The following is a 12,129-nucleotide window of genomic DNA, read 5'->3' on the forward strand; positions in this document are numbered from 1 at the left end:
ACATTTAACACTCCAAGCCTAGTTTTCAATCTAACATGACAGAGACAAAAGGCAACCAAGATCTTATTCTTTTCCATCTTTCCCAAAAATATTCTGTGTTCATCTAATAAATACATAGGTCTTTTATTATATTGTAAGAAAAATAATAGGTGAAGAATCAAGAGTTCAAAAGCTAATAGAAGATGTCAAATTTACTGAATAAGAAAGATCACCAAGTCAACTGTGGAAGAACCAAATTAATCCAGAATGTATGGGAGACGAAAGAGAATATATGAGAACACAGCAGAGTCCTAGAAGAGTATGAGGGCAGCAGGGAAGAGAAATCTGGTCAGATTGAGAGAGGGAATAACAAACATTTTGTGTGTAGCATTTTGACAAGCTAGGTAGACTACACTTAAGATTACATCTAACCTTCTATTTCCATTGTATTAAGAGAACTGGCAAGTTTTTAATTACTTTTCATTCCTTTGGATGTCAGACTGGTATTTCTTTTCAATATGGTATACACAGATTTAAGAGATGGCTCATTATGTCAAGGCACTTTGATATTCATCAGTCCTCCATCCCTGAGCTGTCTGTTCATGTTCGTGTGTTGGTTCATACAGTGTGCGCACTTCTTGAGTACTCAGTTGTCTTGTACAAACCTCTCACTCATGCACTCAGCCATCACTTCGGTCAAGAGAATTCTTTGACCGCTACTACTGCAGGGTTCATATCCTGTCTGTGTTCTAGTCATGCCTCCCACAGTTTCTGGTATATAACAAGCCTTCAGGAAACATTGTCTCATGGAACTGTGTTGAATTTTAGTGCCTGTGTGGAGTACTGGAGACCAGGAGAACAAGTCAAAGGTTTCATCATTGGGCAAATCACAATAAATTTGAGAAATACAGAAAAAAAATTCTCAGAGTGTTCTGTGTTGAGAAATAGAAGAAGGTGAGGAACAAGTTCAAGGGAAGTGCAGGGAGTGGCTTCTCCTAGAGGCTGATCATGCTCTCCAGCCTCGTTGTGCACATGGAAGCAGAAAGGTCACTCTAGGTGGCCCAGATAGAGGCTTGCTCTTAAAGAAAGAACAAAATTAAAATCCTGAATCTCCCAGTCCCTACATTAAGTACCTGTACCAATTACTGGCCTTCCTTGTCTATAAGAGGCTTTGACAAGCAACAAGTGTGAGACACATTTAGGGTTGATTATTTATTGAATAGGCTCCAGATAAGTTGGATTAATGGAAGGCATGCCACCTGCCTCTGAAGTCTAGGCTGAAGAAATAAAGTGAAATTGGCAAATACAACATTTCAAATGAACTCCAGCCACTACCTTCAAAGACACCAGAGTCAAACCAATATATTAGGTTCATAGGAGCAATCCAAGGTGTTCTGTGTATATTAATTGGCAATATCACTCATGAGCCCACATTACATACAGGTATATTGAAACTCATTTCCATTCAGCACACATTTATTAAAGGCTGACTCTTCATTTACTTACCCATTCATCACTCACTGGACAAATGTTTTCTGTGCCCAGAACCATGCTTGGTGCTGCAGAGACAGGGCAGATCTTAACTAACATTGCTCTACCCTGAGGAAGCTCAATATTTGGTGAATGACCTGCACAGTGAATGATCATGCAAGCAGTCATTGAAGATTTGACAAATGGAGGAAAGAAAAACACAAAGTGTGAAAAGAATGTAGAATGAGGGGTCCTCATCCAATCTGATTGTCAGTAGATGCCTCTTTGAGGAAGTGATATTTAGGAAAGACATGAAGGCGAGTTAGGAACCAGGCAAGTAGGATGTGATGTGGGTTCTCTAGTTTGGAAAAGCATCTATATCTTCTGTCACAGGGCTAGTGGCTGTGTGTAGAGAGGTGGAGAATGACAACTAAGACCCATGATGAACTACATCAGTCAGAATATTTAGAGGAAATATCAAAAATCTTGGACAAACTCAAGTGAGTATGAACACTAAAGAAATTTAATATTTTATATGACGGGAAATCCAGAAGTTGGCAGACTCTAAGAGTGGCACAGTGAATGTACCCATGATATAATAAAGGCACAGATTCCTCCAACCTCCCTTTCTCTTCTACCCTAGCTCCAGACTTCTCCTGAACTCTACACTGGCTTCCCTTGTATTCACCAGAGGGCTTCCAGAGGAATATGACTTTACAGCAATGCTTCTTTGTTCATGATCAGGAGGAAGGCAGAGAAAGCCCTCTGTGAAGTATAAACTGCTAGATCTCTCTTACAGTTTTCTTGGTTTAATTAAGTCATCCCTGAATCCTGGAAAACCCAGGGAACACCGTGCACTGACTGGTATGGAGAAATCAGACTCCAAAACTGAGCAGTGCATGAAGCCACCCTCTACCAGCAGGGATAAAAGTAGGTGCAAGAGTGTTTTCAGGGCTCTGTTAAGAAAGGAGCAGCAGCACGCTTACAATAGATGCTGAGTTAGCCACCATCAGTGCACTGCACTGCTCTCTGTGAGCACAGAGAAAGCTCATGTCCATCTTGCACAGAAGATGTGAAGAGAGCATCATCATTGTTGATTGTGAACATTGGGTTTTATTCCTGTTTCTCTACCTACTGGCTGCAGTAGCTAGACTAGCAATTCAGTATCTCATTCTCAGCTCGATTCCCTGCAAAATGGGGGAAAGAATTACAGTCGTATGGCGTACTTTTCAGATTTGAATAAAATAATGCAGAAAATGAATTTTATCTATGACAGATAATCCATGTATGTTCCTTCCTCCTTCCCTGACCTTCCATCTGTCTTGCCCCAGAGAATGGGGACACTTTAATTCTCACTGGTAAAAACAGAATTTATGAGGGCTCGGTAGCCTATCTTGCTTATAACATTGGAGACAGAATAGCATAATTTCACACTGGAGGACAGAAGGACAGCCAAGCTTCTGGGCATGGATCTGAGTGTGCTTGGGGGTGACTCTGATTGCATAGACATGAGGTGAGAGATGTAGGTCTGGTCTGCTTATCGATAGCCCACCATGCTGATCTCAGAGTCAGCCTTCATTGTGTGTCTTTTTTCCACAATAATTCCCTCTCAGAAGGTTCCTTGGAGTTCATACAAGAAAGCTGAAGCAGGCCAGTACCACCTGTTCACCCAACTTCTTGGACATGCATAAATGCTATCTAGACGCCTTAAGATCCCACCATAAGGGCAGTATGTACTTAAGCAAAAGGGAATGAGGGCTAACTCAATCAAGACATATAAACTGGTTTCTCTGGTGTCAATACCCAGAATGGAAACAGAGGGTCTAAATTTGCTCTCGTTTCAAAAATTCATAAGACCAAATAATGAGGTTATATGCTAGAATATCTCCAAAAGATGAATGAATGTGTGAAAATGGAAGAGAATTCTCAAGACAATATTGATAAAATCTGGAGGTCTTAGGAAGCTTTTTCATGGGGAGGAAGTTAAGGAAGGAAAGCAGGAATCCAATATTGCTTCCAGAGTTTGGTTTTGGAATACCTGGGATAAGTTCAGTATAGTAAGCAAAATGGGAAACATGAAGAGTAAAAGGTAGCATATTTGGGAAAATGTATATGGCTCAAAATTGCTGGAACATATGTTCTGAGAAAGGGTTGGAAGGAGATGAGGATGCAGATACAGACAGGCATTAGGGAATAAATTGCTCATTATCTCATATAAGATTCTTGGACTTTATTCTAAAGGTAAAGCAGAATTAAAGAATGTCTTTAAAGCAAGGGCATGTTGTGTATGTTTCTGTTCCTATTCTGGTTGCAGGAAAGATGGACTGAGTGACGGAAGACAGGGAGACTAGTGAGAAGTTTTCTGTAAAGATACAGGCGAGAAGAAGTTAAGACCCAGAAAATAATGGTTGATAGGGAATGAGAGAAAGATGGAAAAATGGGAGTGACTGGACAATGAAAAGACTTGTCTGCCATCATGTAGTGGCTTCTGCTTTAAGATGCAGAGAACCACACAGTTGGAACAACCAGACTTTGATTATTGGCAAAGGAAGATCAATGGATTCCTCATTTGTGTGAAAATGGCATCCTTTTCAGGTGCTGAAACAGTGTCTGGGCTTCATGTGGCCATCTGGGTAATACTGTACTGCCTGGGTCTAAGAAGACATGAAGAACCAGAGACTTGGAAAGTTTAAGTTCTCTGAAAAGAATGGGGGATTTCTGTTTTGAGAGTTTGATCATACCGTGAGAAATCACTGGGGGCGGGGGGATTTCATATTGTTTGTATTTTAGGCATTTGTGCTGATGATAATATAAGATTTACATATGCAGTTCTGAAATGTGGAATTCTTTGGTGTTATGAGCTGAATTGTGCCCCCCTACAAAGGAGGGAGATATGCTGAAGCCCCAAGACCCAGGGCCACAGATTGTGAGAAGGTTTTTAAAATGGAAAGTAATGTTAAATGAGTTTACTGAAGTGGGATTTAACCAAACATGACAAGAGTCTTTATACAAAAAAGACATCTGGTTCAGTTTTTCAGCAACGTGGCAGGATACAAAATCAATGTGCAGAAATCAGTGGCTTTCTTATACACTAACAATGAAAATACAGAAAGGAAAATTAGAGAATCGATTCCACTTACTATAGCACCAAGAACCATAGGATACCTGGGAATAAACCTAACCAAAGAGGTAAAGGATCTGTACTCGAGGAACTACAGAACACTCATGAAAGAAATTGAAGAAGACACAAAAAGATGGAAGACCATTCCATGCTCTTGGATCGGAAGAATAAACATTGTTAAAATGTCTATACTGCCTAGAGCAATCTATACTTTTAATGCCATTCTGATCAAAATTCCACCAGTATTCTTCAAAGAGCTGGAGTAAATAATCCTAAAATTTGTATGGAATCAGAATAGACCCCGAATCGCTAAGGAAATGTGGAAAAACAAAAATAAAACTGGCAGCATCACGCTACCTTATTTCAAGCTTTACTACAAAGCTATGATCACCAAGACAGCATGGTACTTGCATAAAAACAGACACATAGACCAGTGGAACAGAGTAGAGAGCCCAGATATGGACCCTCAACTCTATGGGCAAATAATCTTCAACAAAACAGGAAAAAAATATACAATGGAAAAAAGACAGTCTCTTCAATAAATGGTGCTGGGAAAACCGGACAGCTATATGTAGAAGAATGAAATTTGACAATTTTCTTACACCGTACACAAAGATAAACTCAAAATGGATAAAAGACCTCAGATTCCTGAGACAGGAATCCATCAGAATCCTAGAGGAGAACATAGGCAGTAATCTCTTCGATATCAGCCACAGCAACTTCTTTCAAGATATGTGTCCAAAGGCAATGGAAACAAAAGCAAAAATAAACTTTTGGGACTTCATCAAAATCAAAAGCTTCTGCACAGCAAAGGAAACAGTCAAGAAAACAAAGAGGCAACCCACGGAATGGGAGAAGATATTTGCAAATGACAGTAGAGACAAAAAGTTGATATCCAGGATCTATAAAAAACTCCTTAACTCAACACACACAAAACAGATAATCATATCAAAAAATGGGCAGAAAATATGAACAGACACTTCTCCAATCAAGACATACAAATGGCTATCAGACACATGAAAAAATGTTCATCATCACTAGCCATCAGGGAGATTCAAATTAAAACCACATTGAGATATCACCTTACACCAGTTAGAATGACCAAAATTAGCAAGACAGGAAACAACATATGTTGGAGGGGATGTGGAGAAAGGGGAACCCTCTTACACTGTTGGTGGGAATGCAAGTTGGTGCAGCCTCTTTGGAGAACAGTGTGGAGATTCCTCAAGAAATTAAAAATAGAGCTTCCCTATGACCCTGCCATTGCACTACTGGGTATTTACCCCAAAGATACAGATGTCGTGAAAAGAAGGGCCATCTGTACCCCAATGTTTATAGCAGCAATGGCTATAGTCGCCAAACTGTGGAAAGAACCAAAATGCCCTTCAAAGGACAGATGGATAAGGAAGATGTGGTCCATATACACTATGGAGTATTATGCCTCCATCAGAAAGGACAAATACCCAACTTTTGTAGCAACATGGATGGGACTGGAAGAGATTATGCTGAGTGAAATAAGTCAAACAGAGAGAGTCAATTATCATATGGTTTCACTTATCTGTGGAGCATAACAAATAACAAGGAGGACATGAGGAGATGAAGAGGAGAAGGGATTTGAGGGACATTGGAAGGGGAGGTGAACCATGAGGCACTACAGACTCTGAAAAACAATCTGAGGGTTTTGAAGGGACAGGGGGTGGGAGGTTGGGGGAACCAGGTGGTGGTTATTACAGAGGGCACGGATTGCATGGAGCACTGGGTGTGGTGCAAAAATAATGAATACTGTTATACTAAAAATAAATAAAATTAAATAAATTTTAAAAAAGGACATCTGGACACAGACACATACAATGAAGACCTTGTGAAGATATCAGAAGAAAACCGCCAAATAGAAGAAACCAGAAAGAAAGGCTTCACGAAATCAACCTTGCTGACACCTTGATCAGAGAGTTCTGGTCTTTATAACTATGAGAAAATAAATCTCTGTTGTTTAAGCCCCTCAGTCCATGGCAGCCCTAGAAAACTAATATGCTTGGTGTAACCTTATAGGAAAGCTTGGATGGCATCATTCAAGCTGCTAAGTGGGATGAGTGATGAATGTTTGAATCGTGTTTCTTGGGGTTATCTGAGTCAAGGTATTTTTGTGCTATTTCAGTTTAGTCTATTAGTATTTTAGTTCATGAACCTCATTGTTATATGACAGATATTTTTAAGATGATCTCAGGTTAAATTCCCATCCTAGTCATCAGAGCATGATGCTCAGGGCACAGGAATGTTTGGAGAAGCTGCTAGAGGTGGTAAGCAGGACTTTTTTGATATCCTCTGAATTTCTTCCTCACAGGAAACAGCCAACCCTGACCAGTCAACCAGAAATCTCACTAGTAAGCTCAGCAGATTAATAGAAAAAACATAAACCAAAGAGATGTCTTTTAGAAACTGCTCATGCCTATCCCCCCAACCCCCACCAACTCCAGTCTTTCTGATACAGACAGTGTTTGAGATTGAGAATATTTCTGGAGGGCCACCTTTACCAACAGTGATTTTTTTTAAGATTTATTTATTTATGTTAGAGATAGGGAGAGGGAGAAAGAGAGAGAAGGATCAGGAAAGGCAGAGGAAGAGGGAGAGAGATTCCCAGACAGACTCTTGCTGAGTGCAGGGCCAGATGCGGGGCTCAATCTCACAACCCTGAGATGACGATCTGAGCCCAAACCAAATGTTTGATGCTTAGCTGACTGACTGAGCCTCCCAGGTGCCCCTAGCAGAGAAATTTTTAAAGGTCTTAATAGTCTACCCCACTGGAGTGTCACAAGACACTTCTCAGAACATATGAATGGGCACTTCTCAGAGCATAAGAAAGGGCACTGATGACAAGTCAGACCTAGGAAGATCTTCCTTCCCTACTCAACAATTTATGGTTCTAGACCCTTTGATTTGAGGCTGGTAGGTGCTCATTGGGTTACAATGTCCTCACATTGTGGTTGGAAGATGTGATTGGAAGACACATCAGGTTGGGTATTAGGAGTGGGAGACTGAGACTGATAGATGGGGAAAGAGCCAAAGCTGGGCTTAGTTGGTTTCAGTAAAGAGGTTTAGTTTTAGCAAAATGGAGTTTTCCATGAGTTCAGTGTATACTGTCCACTGTTTTGAGGTTCGTGGCCATGGCAGAGGATAATTTTCTTTGTTTGCCTTTGTGTGCATGTACACCTGCCTCAGGACCTCAAAAGGAGGACAGCAATAGGGTAAGCCACATTTTGAATACTCCTATGTCATGTAGCTTGGACAAAAGAAAGTATTGACATCATACTATCGTAGTTCTGGTACCTTGATGTTCCCAATCTTGTCATAATTCCTGAGCAACAGGAAGCCATTGAAGGCACTTAGGTCGGGACTGATATAGTAAGACCGGCCTTGAGGAAAACATAACAGGGAGGCTTGATACAGAGGTCAGAGTAATCCACTAAGATTCTGCTCCAGGATTCCTCATTCATTCTATCCATTAACTTCACAAATATTCATCAAGTGGTTATTTTGCAATATTGATCTTGGCTCTAGAGATACAGTGATTGAAAAAAAATCAAGTCACTGCCTACAAAAAGTTATATTCTAGTAGAAGAAAAGGGACAAATAAACATGGTTACATGTATAAGTTATAAAACAAAGAGAGAGAGAGATGAGGGGTGCCTGAGGGGCTCAGATGGTTAAGCTTCTGCCTTCAGCTCAGGTCATGATCCCAGTGTTCCAGGATTGAGTTCCACATCTGGCTCCTTATTCAACAGGGAGTCTGATTCCCCCTCTTCCTCTACCCCTCCCCCTGCTCATGCTCTCTCTCTCTCTCTCAAATAAATTAATAAAATTAATAAATCTTTAAAAAGAGAGAAAGAAAGAAATGCAAAAAGATTCCATTGTGGTCTGCTGCTATGTAGAAGGAGGTCCCATAAGTCCTCACTGATGAGATAATTTTAACAAAGGCTGATTAGACATTCGGGGAAGGAGGATTTTAGGCAGTAAAAAGGTACTGAGATGGTAATGTGTCTGGTTTGTTGGGGACATAGCAAGAACACCCATGTGGCTACAACAGATTTGGTGGTGCAGAGGGATAATAAATGCATTTGGAAAACTAGCAGGGACAGGTAGAGGGAGAACAGATCACAGAAGGACTTAAAAAGTATCCCTGTGTCTCTTGGTCAAAACTTCATCAAAATACCATTTTGCTTTTCTTACTTTGGAGCTTCCAACCTTGTCCTCATTTCTGAACAATATGGGGAAGCTGTAGAAGGTGTTATAATCACGTTGTATTGACATGTCCCTTGAGCTGAAGAAAGTCAGGAGGGCCTGGGTTGGGGGAGCAATTACGGAGATGGGTAGGTGCTCATGGACTTCACTTAGAAGGCCAGCACTCAAGTGAGCAGCAAGGCAGCACAGGTGGTTATGTCCACTAGTGTGGTACAGGAGTGCAAAGAATGTGGGGAAGGAGCTCGTTAGATTTGGTCTATGTACTCCTGATTTCTCAGTTCATCCAGTTTATCCAGCACAGCTGTTCCCATAAACACTGCCACAAGGAGATGGCTCTCAAAACTGTAGAGAGACGCTTTCATGCATGAGCTATCACCAGATGTCGACCCCTTTGCACATGCCCTGTCACTTAGCAGCAGCCGCACTGGCAGCTTTGACCTTGGCAGGAGGCCATCTGTTCTGCCCGGAACCTGCTATGGCAGTTGGGCTTCACAGTGGCACCTGCAAGTTGGTGCTACATCACTTTTGTGAGCAAGAGGCAAAGAAGCAAATAGAATTACATTCCTTTTAAGTTCCTTTGGATGTTCTTCTCACCTTCATTGTAAACATTTATTTAGTGCTTGCTGTATGTCAGGCACTGTGACAAATAGTTGCAGAACATTACTTAATTCTTATCACACCCACGAGGTCTCCCCATCCTCATATTCATATAAGGAAATAAGGGGACAGAGAAATGAAATACTTTGCCCAAGTTCACACAGCTAGCTTGGGCTTATTGACCTAGAGGAAAACTAACCCCATTGCCAACCTGTCATGATGGTAGACCAACAGACAGCACACCTAAGGATTCCAGGCCCCTTTACAGGGTGAAGACCAGAGCACCTTGCATCACCTACTTAGGACCTCATGGCAAGTTCATTTCATGAGCTCATGCATGCCATAGCAGGTGCTGGTCTAATTGATTTTATTTTTTTTTTTTAAATTTAACCCTCAGAGCAGCCTGACTTCTGCAGATGAAGAAACAGAGCTCAAGGTCTAAGAGCCATCAGATAGCTGGGCAAGGCATATAAATATAGGGCTCTCTGATGATTGAGCATTTACTTCTGACCCCCATGCTGTCAAGACTCATTTTGAGAAGAACCCATCCCAGGGTTTAGGCTTTCAGGGTACAGATTTGGTCTTTGAACCAACAGTCTGGTGCAGCACCATGGGACAGAAATAGAATGTGCACCATAAACATACTTTCAATTTTTCAAGGTCTGCATTAAAAAAAAAAAAAAACCTCAATAGATAGGTGAAAATAATTCAATAATATATTGGATGAAGGGGTACATTTCTCATCATGAGCATGGCATAATGTGTGGAAGTGTGAAATCACTATATTGTACAGGTGAAACCCATATAACACTGTATGATAATCATACTGGAATAAAAATCGGAAATAAATATGAATTAATAAATAACATAATAGGTTCAAAATAATATAATTTCAAAATATAAATGATATGAGTATGAATGAGATAGACTACACTCCTTTCTTACATATTAAGCCTCTAAAACCTGAACAGATGAAGGAAAACAATGAGGAAGGAAAGAAGGCAGATAGGGACTTCATTTATTGGAGCCTTGTATTACTCTTGTGTATTTGGGCCTCATGAGCTGAATTAATTACAAGGATTTTTGTGTGATAATCAAACAAAGCAAGTTGTAAACAGTAAAACACGATGCAAATCAGAGCTCCCTGCCTGCCTCTCCAGTGCCACTGCTCAATTCCCTATCCTGTGCCTAGAACATGCTTGATGCTGTTTATCTCCTTCTGGACTGAGTCTTTCCTCTTTCTCTGCCTTATTCACTCTGTGCACCTTCCTCCAGGACTTTTCCGTGGAGCTCCATTGTCTGCATTTTGAGTCAGATACCACCTCTCAGTCCCCTCACGGGGTTCTGTGTCTCCATGGTGGCAGCAGGCATTCAGCCACTGCCCTCTCACGGGCTTGGATGAGAATATAAGAACCTGTCTTCTGATTTGGTGGTGAGCTCCCCAAGGGATGTAACACCTTGTTCATTATAACACCAGTATTTTGCAAAATAACTGGCATATAACTAAATTTTGAATCAATAAAAGCAAAGATGATTGAATAAGTGAACACATGAGTGAATGAATAAATAGTTTGTACTTGGAGAATATAGGAGATTTACTGTATTTTCACACACTTTCTAGTGTCTAGTGTCTTAAGTATAACAGGCACATCAAATGCCTAGCAGGTTTTGTTTTACGGGGTGTTCTTTTGTTTGCTTGTGTTTTTTGGATGACTGGTTATTTCTCTACAAAAGACCCATTTTATTTATGGCTATATGGCCCAATCAGAGTGCAGACCAGAGCTTGTGCTCATCAGAAAAGGACAACAGGTGTTATTCTAGAGACATCCATGCCTGAGCAAAAGCTGAGGCCTTAATTTACTCTGACAACTTCTTCTAAGTAGCCAAAGTGAATTGGAAACCTTCCCTTGAGACATTTATTGGAAAACTCAGTTTGGATTAGTCTAATAACTGAATGTCAACTGACTTCCAAAACAAAGCAGTGAGGCATGCTTCCCTCTTTACAAATCAAGTAACCCAGAAGAGCACAGCCTCAGTAACCACTAATAAGGATTCTCAGAGGATTGAGGCTGGCAAGGGAATTGCTTTTACCCATAGGCTAAAGTCCAAAGACCTTACCTTAGCATCCGCCGCCCTTTATAAATTAGCCCTGACTTCCCCAAACACTGAAAACACTTGGTGAAATCCCACAAGCGTTTCTAAGGAAGTAGAGGGGAGAGGGCATTCCAGGTTGAGGGAAGAATTTAAATAAGGGCAGTAGAGTCCGTTAAGTTTAGCAAATCAGTTATGTCCATAAGGTATATGTGTGGGAAGAATTCATGATGAAATAGGGAAATAAAGGTTACATTTTGTATTATTTCATTTATATCACATTTTAGAAGACAACATTTTATAAATGAAGAGCCTTTTAATGGTCAGGATTTAGTGGCAGAGCCAAGTGAGGTGGCCATGATGGTATGATTTTATGGACATGGGATAATTATAGAAGTGTAAACCTGGTGATTCACAGACCTGTACCCCTGGGGATAAAAATATATGTTTATAAAAAATAAAAAATTAAAAAAAAAAAAAAGAAAAAGAAATACAACATGAGAGATCCTTGTGATACTGGAGTTATTCCATACTTGACTGTGATAATGGATACAGGAACCTACAAGGTAATAAAATTTTATAGAACATACACACATGTGCATAAAATAATACTGGGAAAATCAGAATGAGTCACA

The 12,129-nt window shown here is 40.5% G+C and overlaps 1 pseudogene; it reads left to right on the forward strand.

The window, feature by feature from the left end:
* The first annotated feature begins 1,872 nt into the window (after nt 1-1,872).
* The window catches only part of LOC131827732 (RNA-binding protein EWS-like), a 95,813-nt pseudogene continuing 85,556 nt past the window's right edge, over nt 1,873-12,129 (forward strand).

The sequence above is a fragment of the Mustela lutreola genome, chromosome 3 (genome assembly GCF_030435805.1).
Source record: "Mustela lutreola isolate mMusLut2 chromosome 3, mMusLut2.pri, whole genome shotgun sequence".
NCBI classification, from domain to species: domain Eukaryota; kingdom Metazoa; phylum Chordata; class Mammalia; order Carnivora; family Mustelidae; genus Mustela; species Mustela lutreola.